Source organism: Lepisosteus platostomus, chromosome 16 (genome assembly GCF_059453375.1).
Source record: "Lepisosteus platostomus isolate fLepPlt1 chromosome 16, fLepPlt1.hap1, whole genome shotgun sequence".
Classification (NCBI taxonomy): Eukaryota; Metazoa; Chordata; class Actinopteri; order Semionotiformes; family Lepisosteidae; genus Lepisosteus; species Lepisosteus platostomus.
The window spans coordinates 14,647,723-14,674,210 of record NC_142626.1 but is presented as its reverse complement, the minus strand read 5'-3'; the positions used below and the strand labels follow the sequence as shown (position 1 = coordinate 14,674,210).

The 26,488-nt window shown below is 41.8% G+C and overlaps 1 protein-coding gene, 1 long non-coding RNA gene and 1 gene segment (V, D, J or C); 2 read left to right on the top strand and 1 right to left on the bottom strand.

Annotated features, from left to right (window-relative positions):
* The window catches only part of LOC148646936 (interferon-induced protein 44-like), a 222,119-nt gene that overhangs the window by 28,843 nt on the left and 166,788 nt on the right, over positions 1-26,488 (top strand). The window lies entirely within an intron of this gene.
* LOC148646937 (Ig kappa chain V region K29-213-like) overlaps positions 1-26,488 on the top strand; it is a 619,354-nt gene that overhangs the window by 538,492 nt on the left and 54,374 nt on the right.
* LOC148646938 (uncharacterized) lies at positions 1,512-10,174 on the bottom strand. Its single transcript, XR_015927689.1, has 4 exons — positions 10,058-10,174; positions 9,611-9,640; positions 7,516-7,702; positions 1,512-6,979 (listed from the first exon to the last, which is right to left on the bottom strand). It is a non-coding gene; the product is annotated as an uncharacterized LOC148646938 (long non-coding RNA).

The following is a 26,488-nucleotide window of genomic DNA, read 5'->3' as shown; positions in this document are numbered from 1 at the left end:
GGAGAAATGGAATACTGGTGTGTATTTTTTCTTTAAAGTACAGAGACCAGCCATATACTGTACGTTTAAGTTCCAAAATTAATATCGTTTATGGCCTTCACACGCATTGCAGTATTCTCCTATTCTTTTTATGCTCAGGTACTAAGATTTCCCTTCAGTGGTAAAATTCCATATAAATATTCAATACTACAACGGGCACAGTAAAGACGTTTACTGTAAATCTTTCTACGACAGACCAACGGACCACGAGTGCCCCTGTCTGTCAACCAATCACGTACCGCAGTACCGCGCGTCATCGTGCGTCACAGTGCGCGACGCCGTAGCCAATTACCTCCGGTACGTGTGTGTACCGCGCACTTTGAATGGCTGCATCTGTATAAGAGAGGGGAGGGAGGAGGAATATAGGAGCTTTATTACCAACTTTGTGGAGTGGTGTCATCTTAACCATCTCCATCTTAACACCAGCAAGATCAAAGAAATGATCTTGGACTTGCGAAGGAATAAGTCTTCACTGAACCCTGTTTCCATCCAGGGTGAGGACATAGAGGGGGTACAGTCCTACAAGTACTTAGGGGTTCACCTGGATGATAAGCTGGAGTGGTCAAGTAACACTGACACCCTGTACAAGAAAGGTCAGAGCCAACTTTTTTTCTGTGTGGGCAGCAGCATCATGACAAAAGATGCAAATAGGCTCAATGAACTCATCAAGAAGGCTGGCTCTGTGTTGGGGATGAGCCTTGACCCCCTGGAGGTGGTGGCTGAGAGGAGAATACTGACCAAGCTCACAGCCATCATGAACAACGCCTCTCATCCGCTTCATGGGACTGTTATTGGGCTGCGGAGCATTTTTAGCAGCAGACTGCTCCAGCTACGGTGTTCAAGGGAACGCTTCCATAGGTCTTTCCTCCCGGTGGGTGTCAGGGTGTATAACGCTGCCCTAGGACTAGGCTAGGACTGTTAGCCCTTCATTTGCTCATCTATGGACAGCATGTTTGCTCCATTGTACTTTTTGGACAATCAGTCTGTATACATTTATGCATATTTTGCACATAATTTTATTGTTTCTACAGTGACTATGGTCATCACATTTTGCACACACCTATGTATTTATTATTTAGGTATTTTATATTTATTTTGTTGTCTTTTGTTTTTATAACTATTCTGATGTCTGTTTTTGCTTGTCTTGGGCTGGACTGCTGTAACACATCAATTTCCCTACGGGATTAATAAAGTCTTATCTATCTTATCTGTAATACTGTATATCTGCACTTTATTTAGATCAATGTAATTAAAATTGTTAATATTGCAATTTGACCTTGTATATCATATAATATATTTTTTGATGATCACTTACAAAACAGTGGTGTAAATAACACAAGAAGAGCAATAAGAGTGACCTCCCATTCTTCCAGCAGGGGGAAAAATGGGAAAATTGGGATATGGGAATGTGCACGCCTAAACTCCACTATTACTTGAAACCCGAGATGCAGTTAACAATCTTAGACTGAGCATTTGAAACTTTTAGTGCCAACGTTCTCTCAATATCCAATAAATATTTAGCATTGAAAAAAGGAAAAAGGGCATTAGAGACAAGACATTAGAACAGACACCCACAGAACACATACAATGATTAATATGCCACAGATCCAGCTGTGATCATAAGACAGAGCATTCCGCAAAAAGGTCATTGCTTTAATTCAAGGTGCAAACAAACTGATAGACTAGGAAAAGGGTGTAGGAATTAACTATTAGGAGTCTTCTAACAGTGTTTCTTAAAGGGGAGAGGGGGATTCAGAGGATATTCAAACACATTTTCATTTGGTTTCATAACATCAATAATCTTAAATCTTTGCTGTTTTTTGTCTTTATATTCCCACTTTAAAGTGTAAAGGAAAATAGCACGAATTGTCAATAAAATGACCTCTAGGCCACTGTAACAGATCCCCCTTGACGGTAACATCGCATGAGGGGAATATGCCACATTTACCCCAAATTTAACCAAATTAATCATGATTTACCATGTGTTCAAAGTAGTGGTGGGAAGTACCTCATCCCAGTTGATTCTGTGTGCCTGATCCCACTCCACACTGTCTTGTATCCAGCAAGCCAACGTGGAAATGACTGAGGTCACTGCTCCAGCTTCCCCTACTCTCAGTATCCTGAACCTTTAATGTCTCCGCGTCTCCCTACTCCTAGACTGCTCACTCCTAACCTGGGAGTTTAACCTTCTTCCACTACGTTCCTGTCTCACCACGAACCAGAGCTTTCCTTGAAGCTCCCAGATTTAACACAGACACCTCACTATAAGTGTTTCAATTTTGTGATAACCTATATGCCCGGCTCTAAGAATGGGAGGGCTGACACACTTTCCCGGCTCCATGACCCTCTGGACCTGGACTACATACTGGAACCTATCATCTCGCCCAACCAAGTTGTTGCAGTGATTCGCTGCTCCATCGAAGACCAAGTCAGACGTGCCCTGGATAGAACAACAGTCCCTCTCCGTTGTCCCTCAGACAAACTCTTTGTTGTGGAAAATTTGCATTCGGCAGTGTTGCAGTGGGGTCATGGGGTCATGACTCCCGGTTCGCAGGTCACCCTGGTATCAGACGCACTATGGACCTCCTGACCAGGGACTTCTGGTGGCCTTCCATGAGAGCTGATGTTGCCAATTATATTTGGGCATGTCCGATCTGCGCCAGAACCAAGACCCCATGTGTCAGGAAAACTGGTCTCCTTCACCCCCTTCCAGTCCCCTACCGTCCTTGGTCCCATATTGCAGTGGACTTCATCACTGATCTCCCAACAGTCAAGGCAATACGATAATCATAGTGGTCTCCGATCCCTTTTCCAAATCTGCCTGTTTTGTCCCCCTCCCAGCATTACCCACAGCCCAGGAAATGGTGACGCTGTTTGTTCAGCATGTCTTTGGTATATATGGTTTGCCCAGGGATGTGGTCTCTGACAGGGGCTCCCCATTTGTCTCTGCCTTTTGGAAAGCCTTTTGTCAAGCTCTGGGGACCCATGTATCTTTAACCTCTGGATATCACTCTGAGGCCAATGGGCAGGTTGAAAGAACTAACCAAAGCCTCCTTTCCTTTCTCAGAGCCTTCACCTCCACTTCAAAGGATGATTAATCGTCGCTGCTTCCTGGGCAGAGTATGCCCACAACTCACTCACATCCTCCTCCACAGGACTTTCTCCCTTCCTCTGTTCTTTAGGATATCAACCCTCTCTCATTCCCAAAACCCCTCCGGTTATGGATGTCCCTTCGGTGCAACAATATATTTCCAAGCTGTGGAGAACCTGGAAAGTGGCTAGGACAGCTCTCAACAAGTTGACCCAGCGCCAGGCCACTTTTGCTAACCAACATCGCAGGCCAGCCCCTAGTTTTTGGAAAGGACAGTTTGTCTGGTTAGCCACTAAGAACCTACCTCTACGCCTGTCCTCCAAGAAGCTAGGTCCGAGATACATCGGTCCCTTCCGGATCCTTTCCCGGATCACCCCAGTCACCTATCATCTCGTGCTTCCCCCCACATTCAGAATCCACCCGTCCTTCCACGTCTCTATCCTGAAACCATTCCACTGCTCGCCCCTCGCGGCTCCCCAACCTCGCCCACCACCCCTGCGTATTATTCAGGGGCGCCTGGCGTATACAGTCCACAAGATCCTCGACTACAGATGGCACCATGGTACCCTCCAGTATCTTGTGGACTGGGAGAGTTATGGCCCCGAAGAGAGATCTTGGGTTCTGGAGAGGGATATTTTGGACCCGGCGCTTATTGTTTGGTAAATTGTTGGATCTCTTTTAACTGGAATGTAGTATTGTATTTTGTATTGGATACATGCATGCTATTGAAGACTTTTTTCTCTTCTTTGTATCTCTGTTATTTCATGCCAACCAAAAACCCAAAGGTTGGTAGGCTATAAAGTTGACACTGAATTTCACTTTGTGTTCTTTGCTCTTCTTTAATGATCTTAAAATCACCAGTGTCTTACCCTGGCTGTTGACTTTTCAGATCTGTGTCAAATTTTCCTGGAAAGGACATGGAAATTTCACTAAATAATAATAATAATAATAATAATAATAAGAAGAAGAAGAATTCCTTACACTTATATAGCGCTTTTCTGGACACTCCACTCAACGTGTTTTGCAATTTGTGTGGTTCACAGCCTGTGAAGATTTAAGAAACAAAGAAAGGGAAACAAGAGGAAGCCATTGGGCATATCAAGGTTGTTTGGTCACTACTATCTCATTGATCTGAGAATCTCATGTGGCTGTTACTTGAAAGAAGCCAGAGTATTGTAACAACATGGCTGGGAACCTTGTTCCAGACTTACACAGCGTCTTGAGTAGAGAAAAACAAAGGACAACAACATCTTTTTTTTCTTAAGGAAGCTCAAGCATTTAAGGTTGTTAAATTTAAGGTTGTTATTATTGGTCCATCATTGAATCTATTCTAACTTTCACCCTGATCTGCTGGTTTGGAAACCTGAATCTGAGGAGCAAGAACAAACTAAACTGGGCAGTCTTTTGAAAATATGTCAGAAGGTCATTGGTGTTAATCTTCCAGCCCTCTCCTCCATCTATCATTCACATGTTCTGTGTAAAGCAAAATCCATCTGTGACGATCCTTCACACCCCTTGTTTAATCATTTCCAGTTACTCCCATCAGAATGCAAATACCAACTCCCCAACTCCAAAAGCAACAGATTTAAGTTCTCAATCATACGTGTTGCCATATCATCACTTAACACTTGACTGCTATACAAATATGTATGTATATTGTTGTTCTTGTCATGTTTTTTTCTGTCCGTCTGTATAAAGCTGCTGTAAAACAAACTGCCCCCTTGGAGATAATAAAGTCTTAGTCTCTCAGCACTCCAGCAGCATGCTGGGATTGTTTGTAAATTCTGGTTCACCAGGCCCACTGACAGCAGGAACCTGGTTTTCCTTGGAGGTCCCCCACTGTGGTTCTGATCTGGCCCAGCTGTGCTCAACTGAGATCTAATGAGACTAGGTTACAAGGTGGCAGTGATGTTGTTTGTGACCGATATGAATAAACACCACATTTATAAATTCCGTACTGATTTAGGGTGGACTGTTGTTCAAGATATATTAATTGGCAAGCAAGGTGATATTTTGTTCTGTCAGAGTTAGTATAAAAATACTTATCAAGTACTTTAATCTATACAGAATGACCTTTCATGAAAACGTCTGAAACACGACAGAATTAAAAAAGATTAAATATTCATTTGATCCCCGTAATTGTCAAATTGAAGTCATAACATCAATATTTTCTGTATTTCCAAGCTGCTACTTCATCAATTTGTCATTCTAATAGATCCAGTACAGCTTTTAGAAACTAAACCTTATATTCTAACTGTAGCTTCTGAGTTCAAAAATAGAATTGATTGGATTGCTACTTGACAATAGAAGTCCCAGGATATAAATAGTCATTGTAGTGGCAAGGGTTATTAAAAATACAGGAATTAAGTTTTCTGCTCCCTTGCCAGCCCCCTCTCCCTCATCTCAGTGGTGCTGGATACAGAGAGGCCATTCCATTTGGTTCACATTTAAGGTGTTTATCTAGCTGATAGAGTTTCCTGATAAGGAACAGTTCCCAAGGAGATTCACCAACCACCCTAATAAATGGTCATCTCTGGTGCCTTACTGTCTGGGAGATTCCTTGGGAGAGTCTCATCCCAGGTTGTTTACAACCCTAATGTCAGAGAGCATAGTTACTCATCCTCCACCTCGATCAGCCAATCAGGAACTGGTAGGGCAGGGTAACCCCATGTGGGTCTCGAATGCCCACGAAACATTCAACCAATGAATGACCGTAGTTCCTCCAGATAAAACAGGCAGCACAGGGCACAGAAGGTGCTCCTCCAGGACATTCTCAGACCCATCTTGGACAATCACGTAACGGCCAGTGTGTCCGAGTGCCAAGACTTTACTTTACGCCCGAGGTTAGCCTACGGTCGGAAACTGTGGACAGCTGAATCTCAGGATTCAGGATTAAAGCAACATCGGGAATGAACCAGTCTTCTTCCCATCTAAAGAGTATGACTTGTCTGGACCCGCAGTCACTTTCCATGTGCACAAACTCTGCTAGTAAGCCAGGACTAACTAGCCAGTCTTCAGAGAGCCCGCTGAGAGTACGTCGCAACAGGAATTTCTCCCTCCTTCTCCCACAAATCCAGCCAAACCAGCACTGCCTAATGTGTGCCCTGATTTAGGAATGGTTGGCTTTCTGATAAGGAACAGCTCCTAGAGTAGGGATGCAGCCCAACTATCATGATCAATGATCGTTCCTGGCGCCGATCTGTCTGTGAGATTCTTGGGAACATCTGGCTTACAGTCTTAGATCCAGAGGTCAGTTATGTTTTAGGGGAAAGTGTCTCTTCCCTCTTCCTTGACTGGCTGGTACATCCGGTTTCTTGTGATTTACTCACACCTGCTGCCTCAGACAAACTTGAAGATCATTCCTTGCAGTGTTTGTCTGGCAGGCAGCGGGAACACCATCGCCAGGTAAACCAAAGCCGGCAGGATGTCTGCTTTAAACACTATCACTTTCCCTGTAAGGTGTCAGCGAATGCATTTTCCACAGACCTAGCTATGCTTTCACCTTGATGATCCCCTATTAGTCCAGTTCATGGTCTCGTTGTCCTGGCTCTGGAACAAATCCCCCAATATCTTGAGGGGCTCTGTGCAGAGATAAGACCTTCCAATGCCACTGTCCTGTCCTTCCAGGGTCCGAAGAATTTATCTTTGCTCTTCCGGCGGTTGAGCTTCGACCCCAAGACTCTGGAGTATTGCTCCATGATCTGCAGGGCCCCCCTCAACCCCCTGTCTGAGCCCAGGAACAGCGTTGTGTCGTCTGCGTACTAGGATATCTTCAGGGTTTCCCCTGCATGTCCCGGTATTGCCAGGTCATCGAAGACAGGGTCCTGTCTCACTGCATCTGCTATTGCTCTGTGAAGAGAAAATAGAGAAGTTAAAGAGGCCACCCTTGTCTTACCCGGACACCTGGGGAATGAACTGCCCCAGTTGTTCGTTTATTTTGATTCTGCTGCTCAGTTCAGAGTACAGTATCTTTACCTAGTGCCTGAAACTCTCTCCAAAACCGAAGCATTCCAGCACTCTGAAAACATAGCTGTGGTTTACTCTGTCAATGCCTTTCTCCTGGACCAGGCTCACCATCATCAAGGGCACGTTCCGGTTCTTAGCCCAGGCGATGGTGCCTCTGGTGAGCTGGAGGTTCCAGCTGACGGATTGTCCCTCCACCCCACACATCTGGTCACCGTTGATGATGTGGGGCAGGGTGGTCCTCAGTCTTCTGGACAGAAGCTTGGACAGGATCCTGATGTCCATGCAGAACATGGTAATAGGTCTCCAGTTCCTGAGGTCTGCAGCACCCCGTCCCCCACCTTTGAAGAGCAGGGAGCTGACACCTTTCCTCATGGTGTCTCCCAGTTTCTCCTGACAGAACATCTCCCGTCCTACCTCACCTCCTTCAGTACTCTTGCATTCTGCTCCTTCAAAAATGCAGCACCTGCTTCCACCTCTATCTGCATTTCTGAAAAAGCTCTCTGTAGAATGCAGTCACCACTTCTACTGTGATGCCCTCATCCAGCACTTCTCCATCTCCCCCTGTCTCAGGCTGTGGATGACCCTCTTCTTCTAGGCTCTCCAGACCTGATTAAAGAAATAAGAGGAACATGTTTCATGATTTTCATAATGTTCCTTTTGTGCCTTGAACAGAAAAGCCTTGGCTTTCTCAGTGTACAGGTTGCTGATCCTCTCCCTCAGGTCCCTAGCTCTGTCGGAATTGAAGGCTCCACCCCTGTTTGCTGAGCTGTACTTCTCTTCCAGCTGTTTCTGGAGCTGTGCTGCCTCCTTCCTCTCCCTGGTCGCCTTCCATCTGCAGTAGGTCTTTGTCGGGGTTTGGGTTCTCTCCTTCACTGCTTCCCACTGTTCCACTACTGAGATGTAGCCGCACTTCATATAGGCCCAGCTCTTGTAGTGTTCCCTGAATCGTGCCTTGAAGCAGTCTTCCTCAAGTATCTCCCAGTTTAACTTCCAGTACTCACAACTGAATGCCGGCAGGTTGGTGTTAGCCACCACTATCATGCAGTTGTCGTCGGAATACCACACCGGGAACACCACCGTGGATTCCAGGGAGCAGGTCTTGTGCACAAAGATGTAATCCAGGCAACTGCACACTCCCCAAGAGTTTCTCCAAGGCATTCCCATGTCGCTGGGGCAACACCATCTGAAGCCATCCAAAAGGGAGAATTACTTGAGTAGAGACTCCAGCTATGCCAGACTGGCGTCGATGCCCTTTTCGCGGTTGACGTTAAAATCTCGGCCAAGCACCATCAGCTTGTCACTTTCATCCCTCAGGTGGACTTCCCGTAAGAAACATACCGAGAATGGCATGGAGGCCAAGTGGTGAAAGACTGCCTGTCTTTTCACTCGGTCTGCTAGCCTCCTGACATCACCGGTAAGAAAGGTAAACATCGGTGTCATAATGGATCGAGTGAATGTTTAACTCTCTTCTTTTTGTACTTACCCTAATCCAAAGCACTGTCATGCCTAAATATAACTCCTATCATTTGGAGCCTGTGGGGAGTACACCAGGCTCTCTCCAGGTCTTGCTATTGTAGTTGCCTGTTATGTCAAGGGTGATCTCACAGTGGTCCATGTCAGTGGCAAGGATGCTCTCTGTCATCGTCTTGAGAAGGCTCTTCTCTTCTTTTCCCATCTGAGGCCTTTACTTCCTCTGGCTGTCCCTAGGCCTCGGAGGAAGGTGCTGTTTCCAGGAGTACCTGAAAACAATTTTCCTTGATGGCCTTCTTCTTTTGGCCCTCTGACACACAATAGAAACTGAGTAAGAGCTCAATAAGCTGCATGCCTGTATGAGGTGGACCCAGTTACAGAAAGCAAACCCTGGATTGGGGTGGAACTGTATCATCAATCTCTATTGTCAGGCAAACACATCTCTAAAATAAGAAACAATGGATAATATACTGACTTACAATGATGTGAAAATGAAAATATATCCTTTTAAGATTCTGTTGTTTTACATATTATGACAGAGCATAGACAATTACTTTTCTCAGTGCAATGCCACTGGACACCACTAGAGGGCGAAAACACCAGCAATTACAGTCCTTTAGCATTTGTCTAAAATGCATTTTCTTGCTCGTAAATGAGATATTCTATACTAAACTGGTGGTATACATACTCCGAAAAGCCATAATTTGTCACACTATGAAGGCATACGTTACTTTCACCAGCTCCTCACCAAGTCCTCACAGTAGACACCTGTGAATTTTACTTTGACATTATTAATCAAAAGCCAAACTTACGTTGTATTTATTAGTGAAGGATTCTCTGTTATTGTCTCTCTCAGTGTGTCTCCTGTCCTGTTATGTGTGTTTATTACTGAATGATTCTCTGTTATCCCCCCTCTCTCTCACTCTGTCTCCTCTCCTGTTCTGTGAATTTATTACTTGTCTCCCTTGTGTGTCATGGTTTTGTACATTTGCTCGTGTTGTTCTGTTCATTACATTTGGTAAACTTTAAAGGGCACAAACGTACCTGCAATTGAAGTGCCTGGAATATGTGTTCCTGGAAAGGAATATCATGAAAGAAAGCAAATAGATTAGTAATGAAGAAGATCATGCCAAGAAAATGAGTCCTGTATTTATATTAAAGAACGCCATTGTCACTTAAATCAGAAGCTTAGTGTTTATTGTGGAACAAAACTTTATCTATTTTTCTCTATCACTGCATTTCCTGTCCAGGTGTGTGTGTTTATTACTGAAAAAGCCACCAGCTGTTAAGTTATCTAGAGTAGGCTTGAAGAGTAGGATTTTTGGAGTACAAAATAAATAAAAATAATAACAAACACTGGAAAAGCCAGTGGAAGAATACTGGTACAGCTCACAGGATGCTCTGGTAGACTGAGGGTTAGTAGTGTGACAGGACTGTCGTACAGATGGGCAGTGAAATACAGGATATTAAATTAATGAGCGATTAGCTCACCATCATCATCACTGCTGGATAAATGACAACTGTCTGACAACTTTCCCTCTTCTTTTTCACAACACTTCCTGTCTTTCTTCTTGGTGTCCCCTTGATGATCTGAGTCTGCTTTTAAAAAGAACAATATTACCAGTTTAGAAATCTGATAAAGGAAATAATAAAACAAAGAAGACAATCACAGGCCGCTCTGGCATGTTAGCTGTGTTGTAAAAGTTAAAAATACAGGGCTCACTGTTGCTGAGATATGACACATCTGAGGCCTGGGAGACACTGGCTGACACTGAGGCCTTCTAACTGATTGTGAGAGAATTCTCCAAAGATTGTTTAAAGATTTCTGCAACTCATCAACTTGAATAGCTCAGCATATCTCTGTATTGCTTAATGTGAAGATCAGGATAGCACTTGAACCATGTTCACACAGAGGAATATCTGGGTAACCATTATTGCTTTGGAGACTGAGTGATCTGGGTCAATTGCAATGAACATCCTGAGTTAGCATGGTGCTGCATACTGTATGAGTGGAGTACTTGCTAGCACAATACTGTCTCGGGATTATCTCCAGCAGCCTGCTCAGTTGTGATGTAGAACCCATGGAATAAATGAGATCCCATTCTTAGTACAGTACTGAGGATTAAGCCATTGTTTTGCCAAGCACAAGCTGTAAAGGGCTCAGATTCTGAATGCTTAAATCACTTGTACTAGTAAGCTAACATGTGGGGTAACATTAATATATATATATGGACTTAAAGGCTAATATAAGTGACTATTGAAGTATCTTTGAGTATCTGGATACAATGGGAAACGCTTGGCTTGTGTCAACATTACCAGGTCTCGGAGCTTCAAAGCAAGAAGATATTTTCAGAGATATGGAGATGTGAGATTCAGTCATCAAAGCAATTGTGTAGTTTACTGTAGGAAACCTTAATTGAGTTCTTGGTTAATCACTCATAGTGTCACCAACAATCCAGTAACACTGCTTATAAAACAAACAGGTGCAGAGAAAGGGAGAGAGAAAAAAGACACAGAGCAGGACAGGAGAAGAAGACTTAAGGTGAGAGTTCCTTCTCCAGATTATCTGGAATGACTGGAAGGGGTGTTAGTGGGACCATTAGGGGGTGCTTACCATCTGGTTTGTGTCCTAATGCCCCAGTGTAGTGACAGGGAAAGTATACTGTAAAAATGTGCTGTCTCATGATCCACGAGGGGTGGTAGAAGAGAGTCCTAATTAACCGTAAAGCGCATTGAGTGGAGTGTCCAAAAAAGCTCAATGTAAGTGTATGAGATTTAAGAACATGTCTCTGGGTCCACAACACCCACCACTCTACTAAGATGTCTTGTGTGGACCTGAAAATGACAAAATCTCAAGTGCCACATGGGGCTTTTATCCGAGCACCAAAGTAGAACTGACACATGCATCAAAATATCTTGCAATTTCTTATCAGTTGAGCTAAAATGTCCTAATTTTTCTGAGAATGTACATCCTTTCCCACTATTTGACGTGTGAGTACATGCAGGACGTGCAGTCTACAACCCTAACTACAGAGATAATAGCCCAAAGCAATCACAGAGAGGCAGGCAAGAGACATTAGTGTTAGTGGAGGAGCGAGACATCACCAGACAAGATGGCAGCTACAGAGATTCTTTTGAAGAGTAAACACACCAATGATTCTGAGAAATGACAACACTCCTCACACTGTGAGAGGTGTGTAGACGTGCAGGAACACAGGTCTGCAGGCCAAAGTACAGAAGAAATAGCCCACAGAAACCACAGAGAGAGCTGCATGATGTGCTTCCCTATCTCTGAGAATGAAAGCGAAATAGGAGTGGTGTGTGACAGTTACTAGCCTACTGTCTCACATTTAGTACTTTGAAGTTTACAATTGTATTAAAAACCCTACACTTGTCTAGTTTTAAATGTAATCCTCCAGGTGCCCTCTAAGTTTCGAATTAATCTAAATCTTTCTGGGTTTAACTTGCTGCCTGTCGACAACTTGCTAATTTTTCTATGAACTGGCATTAATTTGCTAACTGTACCAGAGTCTATGTCAGGAAGATGACTCCTGCCTTATATTTGCACTAGACCTGGTCAGGATTCTGGCTGCTGAATTTCGGACATCCTGCAGTTTGTTCAAAGTAGATTTCGATACCACAGGGAGTAGAGCATTACAGTAGTCGAATCGAGAGAACACAAATGTGTTGATCAGGTTTTCAGCCACAGTTAGTGATAGCATAGGGCGTAGTCTAGCGATTTTTCTGAGGTGAAAAAAATATGTTTTGACAGTATGCTACACATGTGGGTCGAACGTTAAGCCAGAATCGAATATAACCCCAAGGTTTTTCAATTTAGATTGAAGTACAGAACCATCTACAGATATGGTTACAGGACTGGCTTTACGAAATTGATGGGGGGTGCCAATAAGCATGACCTCAGTCTTGTCGCAGTTAAGATGAAGGAAGTTTTGAGCCATCCAAATTTTTATGTCAGAGACGCAATTAGATAGAATAGAGACAGCCACATTAGTGTCAGGTTTAATATGGATGTGTATTTGAGTATCGTCAGCGTAGAAATGAAAGCTGAGGCCATGTGATCTTAAAAGCTGACCAAGTGGAAACCGAAATGCAAGGGACACCAGACATAACAAGACACCAGACATAACAAGACCAATTTCAGACCTGTACCCATTAAGAGAGACAAAGTTACAGCGATCAGTGAGGTAAGACCTGAACCATTTGAGAGTAGTGTCAGAAGCTCCAAACACAAGATGAGAAAGTATGTAAGTATGATGTTACGGTCAACAGTGTCAAGAGCAGCACTGAGATTAAGAAGTATGAGTATAGAAAGAGAACCAGAGTCAGAAGCTATTAGAAGATCGTTACTGACTTTGACCAGGGCAGTTTCTGTGCTGTGACGTTGACAGAAGCCAGATTGGAGGGGTACGAAAAGGTTGTTTGTCATGAGGTGGTTATGTAACTGAAGTGTGACAGCACGTTCTAGAATTTTTGCAAGAAAGAGTAAGTTGGAGATGGGGTGAAAATTGTTAAGATTATCGAGAGCCATGTTAGGCCTTTTTGGCACGGGGGTAATGGCAGCAGTTTTGAGGACCGTTGGTACAATGCCATTGCTCATGGATTCATTTATAATATTGAGGACAATGGGACAGAGAGAAGAGAAACAGGACTGAAATAAAGTGGTGGGAATGGGATCTAAAATAGATGTGGTTGGTTGCATGCATGTAACTAGTTTGTTGAGGGATGCTGAGTCAAGAAGAGAGAAGCTGGAGAGAAGGGAACCAGAAAAGTTGGATGAGAAGGGAGGAGATATGGAAATGATATGCGTACTGGAGAGAATGTGATGCCGGATGCTGTCAATCTTAGAACTAAAGAAATCTAAGAATGTGTTGCAAAGTTGTGATGAGACAGGCAATATGGTAGTGCAGTTTGGCTTGAGCATTCTGTTGATGGTGGAGAAAAGATGTCTGGGGTTGTTTTGATGATTTTCAATGATTTGAGAAAAGTAGGTGGATCTAGCAGACTCTATAGTAACCTTATATTCAGACAAGTAATCTCTCCAAGCCTGATAATGTACATTTAGGCCAGAAAGATGTCACCAACGCTCAAGTTTGCGAGAGGCTGCCTTCTTGGATCGCAGATGGTCATTGTACCAGGGGGCAGGGCGAGAAAAGGAAATGGTTTGAGTTTTTAAAGGAGCAAAGGTGTCAAGGGTCAAGTAACTGTATTTTGTCCTTTAGAGGGTCAGAGGAAGAGAAGCAAGATAAGGAGAACAGAAAAGAATTTGCAAACCTTAGGTGATCAATTGATCACCAGTTGCAGAAATTTACAGAGCGTGAGGGGGAAATGTTAGAAACAGGTAATTCCAGATTGAAAAGAATAGCTAATTGGTCAGAGTGGCCTAGATCAAGGGGAGAGCAGTGGGAGACAAAAGAGTCATTTGCAATAATTAAATCCTTTCCTGTTAACTAATCCTGTTAACCCCTCTCTCTTAGTGTGTCTCCTGTCCTGTTGTGTGTGTTCATTACTGAGAGATGTTCTGTTATCTCCTCTATCTGATTGTGTTGCCTGTCCTCTTGTGTGTGTTTATTATTGAAGGATTTTCTCTTATCTCCTCTCTCTCACTTTGTCCTGCTGTGTTGTGTTTGTTTATCACTGAGGCATTTTCTGTTATCTCCTCTCTCTCACTGCATCTCCAGTCCTGTTGTATTTTTATATTACTGAAAAAGTCACCAGCTGTTAGGACAGGGGGACACACACCTGAATGACTGAGTGGAATAGAAGAGATACCATAGGTACTTGGAAAGGAGAGGTCTTCCTGACCAAGCAACATCAACAACAACAGATGCTGTACCGAGGCATCTGAACAGGTGGGTGATTGTGTGCGGACTCACTGGCCTCTCTCAGAAGAGGACCTAGAGGATCTGTCTGGGGCTGGATTGGTCTGAGAAGCCTGGGGGTCCCTGTGATGACATGTATTAGACAGGTAAAGGATGTTGGAGCATCAAAGAATAGGTGTATTCTGGGTTAGCTCAGTGGTCAAGCCCAATGGAGAAGTGTGCCCTGAGCCACAGGGCAGGCAAGAGGGTTTGGTGTCCGGAGGAGTGGTACATCACCAAACAAGATGGCAGCTACAGAGATTCTTTTGAAGAGTAAACACACCAATGATTCTGAGAAATGACAACACTCCTCACACTGTGAGAGGTGTGTAGACGTGCAGGAACACAGGTCTGCAGGCCAAAGTACAGAAGAAATAGCCCACAAGAAACCATAGAAAGAGGAGCTGCACGATGTGCTTCCCTTTCTCTGAGAATGAAAGCGAAACAGGAGTGGAGTGTGACAGTTACTAGCCTACTGTCTCACATTTAATACTTTGAAGTTTACAATTGTATTGAAAACCCTGCACTTATCTAGTTTTAAATGTAATCCTACATGTGCCTTCTCAGTTTCGAATTAATCTAAATCTTACTGCATTTAATTTGCTGCCTGTCGACGACTTGTTAATTTTTCTATGAACTGGCCTTAATTTGCTAACTGTACCAGAGTCTACAGTATGTCAGGAAGATGACTCCTGCCTTATGTTTCAGACAGAATTCACAATACAGCATTTAACTCCTGCCAAACTTTAAACATCCTCAGCATTTAGAAATACACTATCAGTTATACCACAGCTGCTCTCTCTTAGCTTATCTCCCTGCATCTACAAGATTCAGTTCTCCAGCTCATGCTCAGATTCATGAGGCACCAACAGAGATGGACAGTCCTTTTCCTGTATGACATCTTCTCTGCAGCAGATAGTCTTACTGTCCTGTCTCTACCAGTTCTCATCAGCAGGGCTGGTTTGGGGTCAACAGATTGCACTTCTTTTCATCATTGTTTTTATTAGAATTATGCCTTTAGATATAAATATCGCTGTTATCAGGTTCAACAAGAAAGCATTGTGGATCTTTGTCTTTTACGGTGTAATTAACAGGACTGACAGCAATACTAAAACTCTGCTCTATTCTAAAGGACATGAAGAAGTCAATCAAGTGTTTCAAGGTCACTCACCCATCTAGATGAGCACTCTGTGTCCCCCAAGTGTTTGATACCCTGTCACTTTGAGAGGCCTGTTCCAGCCTTGAGCTCTCACTGGTGTCTGTGCCAGAATTCATGCAGTAACATAGTGCTTGGACTGTCCTGCAGGACAGACACTCTGCTGGGGTCTTCCAGCTCTTATATACAGAACAGATACATGTGATACAGGAGACAATCTTTATACAGATTCAGTCTCTATTGTGGACAATACATAGAGCAACACAGCGCTGGAAGTGTACTGCAGCCCAGACACACTGCTGGGGTCTTCCAGCTCTTACTGTACATACAGTATAGATACGTCATAAAGGAGACAATCTTGTGCAGAGTCTTATCTGTATTCAGCTCATTACAAACAGTAACACAGAGCAGGGACTGTCCTACAGGATTTCCTAGCTCTTATGTATAAAACACATACCTATGATACAGCGGACAGTCAGTGCAGGTCCGGTCTGTTCCTCTCTCTCAAGTGCATCTCCTGTCCTGTTGTGTGTGTTTATTGCTGAGAAATGTTCTGTTAACTCCTCTCTCTTGGTGTGTCTCCTGTCCTGTTGTGTGTGTTTATTACTGAGGCATTTTCTGTTATCTGCTCTGTCTCACTATATCTCCTGTCCTGTTGTGTGTTTATATTACTGAGAAAGTCATCAGCTATTAGGATAGGGGTGCACACCACTGAATGACTGAGTGGAATAGAAGAGATACCACAGGTACTTGGAAAGGACAGGTCTTCCTGATCAAACAACATCAACAGCAACAGATGCTGTACCGAGGCATTTGAACAGGTGGGTGATTGTGTGGGGACTCACTGGCCTCTCTCAGGAGAGGACCTAGGGGATCTGTCTGGAGCTGGACTGGGCTGAGTAGCCTGGGGGTCCCTGTGATGACATGAATTAGAAAGGATAAAGGATGTTGGGGCATCAAGGAACATGTGTATTCTGGGTTAGCTCAGTGGTCAAGCCCAGTGGAGAAGTGTGCCCTGAGCCACAGGGCAGGCAAGAGGCATTGGTGTCTGGAGGAGTGGGACATCACCAGACAAAATGGCAGTTACAGAGATTCTTTTGAAGACTAAACACACTGATGATTCTGAGAAATGAAAACACTCCTCACACTGTGAGAAGTGTGTATACGTACAGGAACACAGGTCTGCAGGCCAAAGTACAGAAGAAATAGCCCACAGAAACCACAGAGAGAAGAGCTGCACGATGTGCTTCCCTTTCTCTGAGAATGAAAGCAAAAGAGGAGTGGTGTGTGACAGTTTCTAGCCTACTGTCTCACATTTAGTATTTTGAAGTTTACAATTGTATTGAAAACCCTACACTTGTCTAGTTTTAAATGTAATCCTCTAGGTGCCCTCTCAGTTTCGAATTAATCAAAATCTTTTTTGCGTTTAATTTGCTGCCTGTCGACGACTTGCTAATTTTTCTATGAACTGGCCTTAATTTGCTAACAGTACCAGAGTTTATGTTGGGAAGATGACTCCTGCCTTATGTTTCAGACAGAATTCACAATACAGCATTTAACTCCTGCCAAACATCCTCAGCATTTAGAAATACACTATCAGTTATACTACAGCTGCTCTCTCTTAGCTTATCTCCCTGCATCTACAAGATTCAGTTCTCCAGCTCATGCTCAGAGCCATGAGGCACCAATAGAGATGGACAGTCCTTTTCCTGTATGACATCTTCTCTGCAGCTGATAGTCTTACTGTCCTGTCTCTACCAGTTCTCATTGTCAGCAGGGCTGGTTTGGGGTTAACAGATTGCACTTCTTCTCATCATTGTTTTTATTAGAATTATGCCTTTAGATATAAATATCGCTGTTATCAGGTTCAACAAGAAAGCATTGTGGATCTTTGTCTTTTACGGTGTAAATAACAGGACTGACAGCAATACTAAAACGCTGCTCTATACTGAAGGACCTGAAGAAGTCAATTAAGTGTTTTAAGGTCACTCACCCATCTAGATAGATAGATAATACTTTATTAATCCCATAGGGAAATTGATGTGTTACAGCAGTCCAGCCCAAGACAAGCAAAACAGACATCAGAATAAAGTATAGAATAAATAAGTACATAGGTGTGTGCAAAATGTGCTGATCATAGTCACTGTAAAAACAATAAAATATGTGCAAAATGTGCATAGGTTTATACAGACTGATTGTCCAAAAAGTACAATGGAGTAAACATGCTGTCCATAGAGGAGCAAATGAAGGGCTAAAAGTCCTAGCCTAGGGCAGCGTTATACACCCTGACAGCCGCCGGGAGGAAAGACCTGCGGAAACGTTCCCTTGAACACCGTAGCTGGAGCAGTCTATTGCTAAAAGTGCTCCGCTGCCCAGTAACAGTCCCATGAAGCGGATGAGAGGTGTTGTTCATGATGGATGTGAGCTTTTTCAGCATTCTCCTCTCAGCCAGCACCTCCATGGGGTCAAGGCTCATCCTCAGCACAGTGCCAGCCTTCTTGATGAGTTTATTGAGCCTATTTGCATCTTTTGTCATGATGCTGCTGCCCCAGCACACCACAGCGTAGAAGATGGCCGCTGCCACCACTGATTCATAAAAAAATGTGTAGCAGTGTTCCACACACACCAAAGGACCTGAGTCTCCTAAGAAAATAGAGTTGGCTCTGACCTTTCTTGTACAGGGCATCAGTGTTACCAGACCACTCCAGCTTATCATCCAGGTGTACCCCTAAGTACTTGTAGGACTGTACGCCCTCTATGTCCTCACCCTGGATGGAAACAGGGTTCAGCGGAGACTTATTCCTTCAAAAGTCAAAGATCATTTCTTTGGTCTTGCTGGTGTTAAGCTGGAGATGGTACCACTCCACAAAATTGGTAATCAAGCTCCTATATTCCTCCTCCCACCCCTCTCTAATACACCCCACAATTGTAGAGTCATCTGAAAACTTCTGCAGATGACATGTCTCAGAGTTGTACCTGAAGTCAGAGGTGTAAAAGGTGAACAGGAATGGAGCAAGGAAAGTCCCCTGTGGAGCCCCAGTACTGCTAACAACCTGTTCGGACACACAGCTCTGTAGCCGTACATACTGTGGCCTGCAGGTCAGATAGTCTATAATCCAGGACAGCAGGGGAGTGTCCACCTGCGCCGCCCTTAGCTTATCTCTCAGTAAAGATGGATGGATGGTGTTAAAGGCACTGGAGAAGTCAAAGAACATAACTCTCACAATGCTCCCCATCTTCTCCAGGTGAGAGTTAGCTCTGTGTAGCAGATAGATGACTGCATCCTCCACTCCCAGGTGTGACCAGTAGGCAAACTGCAGGGGGTCCAGTGCTGTACTCACCAGGGTTCTGAGGTGGTCCAGTACAAGCCTTTCCAGAGTTTTCATTAGGTGTGATGTAAGTATGAGCACTCTGTATCCTCAAAGTGTTTGATACCCTGTCACTTTGAGAGGCCTGTGCCAGCTTTGAGCTCTCATTGTTGTCTGTGCCAGAATTCATGCAGTAACATAATGCTTGGACTGTCCTGCAGACAGTCTGCAGAAACAGATCATGGTTTCAAGATGAAAAAAACATATAACCTTAGATTGGATGAGAATGTCATGATTGTCTCACAAGGATGTGAACTTTGAACGTTTTGTGATATTTAGAAATACCAACAAATCTAATATAGTGTCAATAATATTTATTATCAGTTATAATGACAGTAGTAGCAGTTTGACATTTTTCATTGTTATAAATAAATAATTAGCTTTGAACATGTTGTGATATTAAGAAATATATAAATGTCAATATAGTTTCCACAATATTTGCTATTTTAGTTTTTGAAATAAATTTGTATTTGTTAAAAGAAATGTTCTGATGATAGCTGGGTTCAAACACCCAAGCTGAGACATACAAAGCACATGCTTAAGCCACTACGCCACAGACATAACTATGTGCGAAAGAGTGAAACTGAAGCAGACATATCCAAAGAAAGTGTATTACTGTGATAATTTCAGCTATAGTATATGAATATAATTATATTGTTATAAATTTCTTTACATACGCGATTCCATATTATATTCTCTATTAATCAAATTCTAAAATTATGCTTTTGTTTACTGCAATAACGTGCATATTCGCAGAAAAGGTTAAAACATTATAACTTTTTACTAAGTATATAAACTTAATATAGTCAGAAGGAGCACGTAAGAACGTTTCCAAAATAACCACATTTAAGACTTTGATGCTTAAGAAAACATACACACCAGTATTCCATTTCTCCCTAAACATTTTAAGCTTCCAAGTCTTTAACTAACGTGATACCGGAGTCAACAAGCATACTTTTAGACTTTTATTAAAAGGGAATATAATATGGAATCGCGTATCTAAAGAAATTAATAACGATATAATTATATTCATGTACTACAACACAAGAATAGTACACGCTCGACATTGTCTGTTGATAATGTTTCTGTAGTGCTTTTTCAGCACTCTGCATGTGACCTTGCCGGTGGCGCTGTGGGTTAGGTTCCTGACTCCTGCGTTACATGCTGTGTGTTTGAATCTGGCTGGGGCCATGACTTTTTTTTTAACAAACATTTCTTTGAAAAAATAAAACGTTTCCCTGGCTCAGAGATTGAATAAAACTTCACTCGCACCAAACAAATTTATATTTCTAAATATCACAACATGATCGAATTTAAGTCATTTTAATAACAATGAATAGTCACCTATGCATTACAATATAAACATTTATATTGATTTAAATCACGTTTTGACAGATATATGTGTTTTTTGATTCACAATCAGACAAATGCAACATAAATTGATATATTTGTCTTCTAAGTATCTTAATAAACTTTCAGCATAATTTTCTCTCCGTTTAGATTTATTTTTCTTGGGATCTTGGGATCAAACGTGGAAGGATTAGATTGTAATCATTTTTATTTTTTAAATACATTTTAGAAAAGTGTAATCTATACTTAAAAGCTGTACACCACCTGCTTTAAAGATACATATTGTAATACTTTCGGGTTCAGATAGGACAGACACAAGAACTTAGACTGGCGGAGTTAAAGCAAGTTAAAGCCTTGATTTTATATATCACCTTTAAAAGTGGCATCTCAAAGCAAATACCCGACACTGATTGTACCCATCTGCCATGCTAATAAAGCACCTTGAATTGAATTGAATTGAGAGAGAGAGAGAGAGAGAGAGAGAGAGAGAGAGCACAGCCAGGACAGACAGGCAAATAAGATACACTCCACAGACATTCAAAACAGCGACATATCATAAAACATTTGCACATATAGTTAAATTATTATTTGTTTTTCAGGAAGTTAAAAAAGCACTTGAATTACTTATCCAGTCTCTCGAAATAAAATTATTTTTCAAGCAATGCAACTAACGTCGGGGAACGTGTTTTTTTTAATCCAACATTGACAGTCACATCTTAAATCTTGTCAGTCAGCTCTTTTTTCTCTATTTGAACTGTGGCGATTCAAACAACCTGGGATAACAAGTGGTCTCAAATTCACCGAGCTCACAGAGCTTCAACAACAGATGACAATTCCCTTAGTCCTTCCTTAGTCTTCCTGAAATTGTCAGATTATGAGTGATAAAAGTATTTTATTAAAAACACGTTTGCGTTTGTTTGGGAGCTATATTATGTATTTTTCATATGTAAGATATAATGATGTGTTCCCGCTTACACATCGCACGACTTTAAAAGCTAGAAAAACAGATTTCGATTCACATTATCTGGCGAGCCTTGTTTTGTCAAAGGACAGCACAAAAAAACAGACAATATACGGGGGGAGGGCAAGCGAGAGAGTTTTTTGCCCTCTGTCAAAAAAACCCAAATCACCCGGGGCAAAGACTCTGGGGTGATCATTGTGCGGTACAGAGCGGAGCTCAGTCACTCCAAAGAAGTAGTAAAGAGAGAAGAGTCAACAATTGATTTATGGACGATCTGTCAAAGTGCAATGAAATACAATATTGTTGTTGTTGTTATTGTTGTTTTTATCCTGTAAAGTGTTTTGAGAAGCCACCTTTAAAGGCAATATATAAAAGTGCTGATTCTTATGGAATGTGTTTTCTTTCTTCTTTTTTTCATCATGGAATAAACCTATTACTTGATTCTTATGGATGCCGGGGATTCCAAAAAAATTTTTTTTTAAATTGCGTATCTAAGGAAATAGCAGTATAACCTTGTTCATGCACAAACAGTGGCATGTTACATTATTAATTTGGGTGTCTCCTCTTGCCAGAAAGCTCTAAATTGCATTTTGAGTGCGGTTTTTGACTTTTTTTTAATTGCAACCCATAAATAAAGCTGATACTGTTTAGACTTTTGATTATTTTAAACTGTATTACAGCAGCACAATTCACAATGCAACATAAATTGCAAAAATGCACTTAGAATCTGTCCAAGCCCTACTTTGTCAGGCATTTTCTTTTACTGTAACGGACATAAAAACCTTGCTTTTAACAGAGTGTTTCATAATTTCTAACTACGAAAATTATTTAAACTGCGACACTTATCATTCAACCAGAGCTTGAAATATCACAAGGATCCTCAAGAGCACAGCAAAGACTGTATTAAAAGTATACTAGTGACAAACTAGTATACTTTAGATCTTTTTTTCTGAACCGTGGAAAATCTGATCATGTTTCTCTATAACAATAATAAAAAACATTATTTTACATATCAATTTTATGTGATATCACCTTAAGGACAGCACAAACAAGGGTTAATTGCACAATGGACCACGCAAACAAATTTAAAATAGTCTTCTTTAGGTGTGAGGGCAGGAGTGGATTGCAGCAGGCATAATCAGCAAATTAGGAAAACAAAGAACAGGACAGGTGAGACGTGTATCCAGAGAGTGAGTGATCAGAAAAAGGAACAGCTGTTACACCCAGGTTTTATGCTCTCTCTCTGCTGAATGAATAAAAGTATTTTATTAAAAACGCGTTTGCGTTTGTCTGGGTATTTACTTTGTAATCTGTGGTTTACATCTACTGTATTGCTTTGAGATGCCACTTTTAAAAGTGATATGTAAAATAAAGTTTTTTATTATTGTTATAGAGAAACATGATCAGATTTTCCCTGGTTCAGTAAAAAAAGATCTAAAGTGCTTACACCTAACTTTCTTAATTAGATGTATTTAAAACAGTGAACTACTGTAGCTGTAACATAACATTCAGAAACACAATCGAGAATAGTTTTGTGGTGTTCGTATAGATGAAACGTTCCTAAAACGTATAACGTAACAAAATTCAAGACGATTAAAATCTGTAATCTTTCCACTTGTATGTCATCGGAAAATACAAAAAGTTTCTGCTTTGTGTAAGGATGGTATCAAAAAGTAATCTAAATGGTGAGAAAGCTGTGCTCAATGATAATTAAGGGACTTAAAAGTAAAAGGAGATGCTTCATATTGCTTGACTAATTTTAAAAACTAAGTTATAAATGCAGATGCTCTCTCGGTGCCGCGCCGGGTCTAAATATCTAAATACACATTCGCCCCGGGCAGAGGCTGAAGAGCGCCCGGCTGGGGTGCGCGAGGAAGAGCAGAACAGAAGTGAAAGTGGTCAGGGCCAGTTTAGGAAGGCCGCCGACCAGTGCTGCTGTCCCACAGTGAAGCAGGCGTACAGTCTGGGGAGATAGCCGTTTTCCTTGTAAATAGTTCTCTGGTTCTGCACCCCTGGGTCTTACTCTGTCTCTCTTTTCTCTCTCTCTCGGGCACGCAGGCGGTGTGTTGGTTTGCGCTGTCGGCGGGCGGGGGTGCGGGAGAGCCGGGCTAGCAGGTGGTGACGGAGAAGAAAAATAAAGGCTTTAACTTGCTTTAACTCCACAAGTCTGAGTTCTTGTGTCCGTCCTATCCAAACCCGAAAGTATTACAATATGTATCTGTATAGCAGGTGGTGTACAGCTTTTTAGTATAGATTACACTTTTCTAAAACATATTTAAAAAATAAAAACGATTACATTCTAATCCTTCCACGTTTGATCCCAAAATCCCAAGAAAAATAAGTCTAAACGGGGAGAAAGCTATGCTGAAAGTTTATTAAGATACTTAGAAGACAAAGATACTGTATCAATTTATGTTGCATCTGTCTGATTACAATTAAAAAAACATATAATTAAACACGCGTTTGCGATTTAAATCAAAACGCGATTTAAATCAATATGAATGTTATAATAAAATAGTGTAAACACCAGGCCACAGCAGGGTGATGGTTGAACCGGTGTCTGCCCTCGGTGAGGTAGGGAAGGAATAAGTCAACTCTTCCCACAGCAGGCAGGGTGAAGCGCTCCTTGCTTAGAATAGCAATATTATGGACAATCAATTGACAATAAACATAGAAAAGCACATATTAAATTTGGGAAATTTGGTTTCAAAAGTCCTCATATCAGCGATGCCTATACTGTGTCCCTCTACAGTATGCTAATCTATTGTAGTGCATTCGCCCCCCTCTTAGGCTGCGCAAACGATCTTTTAGATTTTTATAGAGAAATAGAGGCTGTATAGTATGATTTACAATATAAACATTTACTGTCAACCTTTAAATCAACAATTTATTTAAAGACGATCTGTCAAAGCGCAATGAAACCTATTACTCGATTCTTATGGACTCCCAGTCCCGCCAGGGATTAAAAAATAACATGGAATCGCGTATCTAAAGAAATGACAGTATACAGTAAGTATGTTCATGCACAAACAATAGCATGTTACATTATTAATTTGGGGGTCTCCTCTTGTCAGAAAGTGCTAAATTGCATTTTGCCTCAACACTCCATACTCAACAACGATAATTCACAAACAGCCAGAACATGTAACTCCACATTTCCAAATAGACCTCATTTCATAAGCCCCGCCCCTTATGCAAAACCAACATCCCTCCCCTGTTCTCTCTCTACGCTGGCGTTTGTAATCGTTTTTATTTTTAAATAAATTTTAGCAAAGTCATGTATCTTAAAAATCTTAAGATTTCTTTATTTATGTCATTACTTAGTGGTTTCATAGTGACAAAGGCTAAACTTTCTTGGAAAAATGTATTTTATGTAAACCATGTTTGCTATTAATTCATTTAGGGCTAGAATATGTTCATTTTCTTCCAATGAAAGAAGGGTTCCTTTCGCCGTAGTCGGGTTGACATTAGAAGCTTGCCACACCTGGACTGTTACACCAACGCATTAGCATGTTAAAGCGATTTCATTGAGGAGCCTAGCTTTTTTTAACTAGTAAGTCCTGTACTTCCTTGGTTTTGGAGGGGGGGAGGTGTCTTTCGCTGGAAACTTGCCCCTTTCTACTTTGAAAATACCTGTGAAACCGGTTTAATTTGTCACAGCCAGCACTCCCGCTGGCCGCCCACGTGTTATGCTCTTCGTTAATGTCTAAGCTGGAACACATCATTATATCTCATTTTGTATTTCTTTAAAAAAAAATCGTTTGCCCAGTCTAACAGTATTGTTGTTATTGTTTTTATCCTGTAAAGCGTTTTGAGGAACCAGCTTTAAAGGCGCCATATACAATAAAGTTCATTATTATTACTATTGTTAATTTGCTGGACAGAGAGGTGAACATTATTATGCAGAAGACAAAGATAGCGATTTACGTTGCATTGTGCTCTGTGCTGCTGTAATACAGTTTTAAATAATTAAAAGTCTAAACAGTATCAGCCTTATTTATGAGTTTTAAATAAAGGCGATTTAAACGCGATTTAAATCAATATAAATGTTTATATTGTAACACCTAGGAGACTATTCATTGTTATTAAAATGACTTAAATTCAATCATGTTGTGATATTTAGAAATTTGTTTGGTGCGAGTGAAGTTTTATTTAATCTCTGAGCCAGGGAAACATTTTATTTTTTCAAAGAAATGTTTGTTAAAAAAAAAGTCATGGCTCCAGCAGGATTCAAACACACAGCATGTGACATGGGAGTCAGGAACCTAACCAACAGCACCACCGGCAAGGTCACATGCAGAGTGCTGAAAAAGCACTACAGAAACATTATCAACAGACAATGTACAGCGTGTACTATTCTAGTGTTGCAGTACATGCTGAAGAGCACGAGCCCCTTGCTCTTCAGCATTTACATGTTCCCACTTGGTCAGCTTTTAAGATCACATGGCCTCAGCTTTCATTTTTACGCTGACGATACTCAAATATACATCCATACCAAACCCGATACTGATGTGGCTGTCTCTATTCTATCTAATTGCATCTCTGACATAAAAATTTGGATGACTCAAAACTTCCTTCATCTTAACTGTGACAAGACTGAAGTCATGCTTATTGGTACCCCCCATCAACTTCGTAAAGCCAGTAAACCCTGTAACCCTGTCTGTCGATGGCTCTGTACTTGAGCTTCAATCAAAATTGAAAAACCTTGGGGTTATATTCGATTCTGGCTTAACATTCGACCCACATGTACAGAATACTGTCAAAACATCTTTTTTTCACATTAGAAATATTGCAAGACTATGCCCTATGCTATCATTAACTGTGGTTGAAAAGCTGATCAACATATTTGTATTCTCTTGAATTGACTACTGCAATTCTCTACTCCCTGGGGTATCTAAATCTACTCTGAACAAGCTGCAGTATGTCCAAAATTCAGTAGCCAGAATCCTGACCAGGTCTAGTGCAAGTGTTCACATTACTCCTATCCTGGAGTCCTTGCACTGGCTTCCGGTCAAATTCCGCATAGACTTTAAAATCCTCATGCTCACCTATAAGGCTTTACATGGCTTGGCACCTCAATATCTGTCTGAACTTTTATCACCCTACTCCCCACCTCGCAACCTCCACTCTTCAAATTCTGCCCTCCTTACTGTCCCCCAAGCCCATCTACATTGTATGGGCAACAGGGCCTTCTCCTGCTATGCCCCC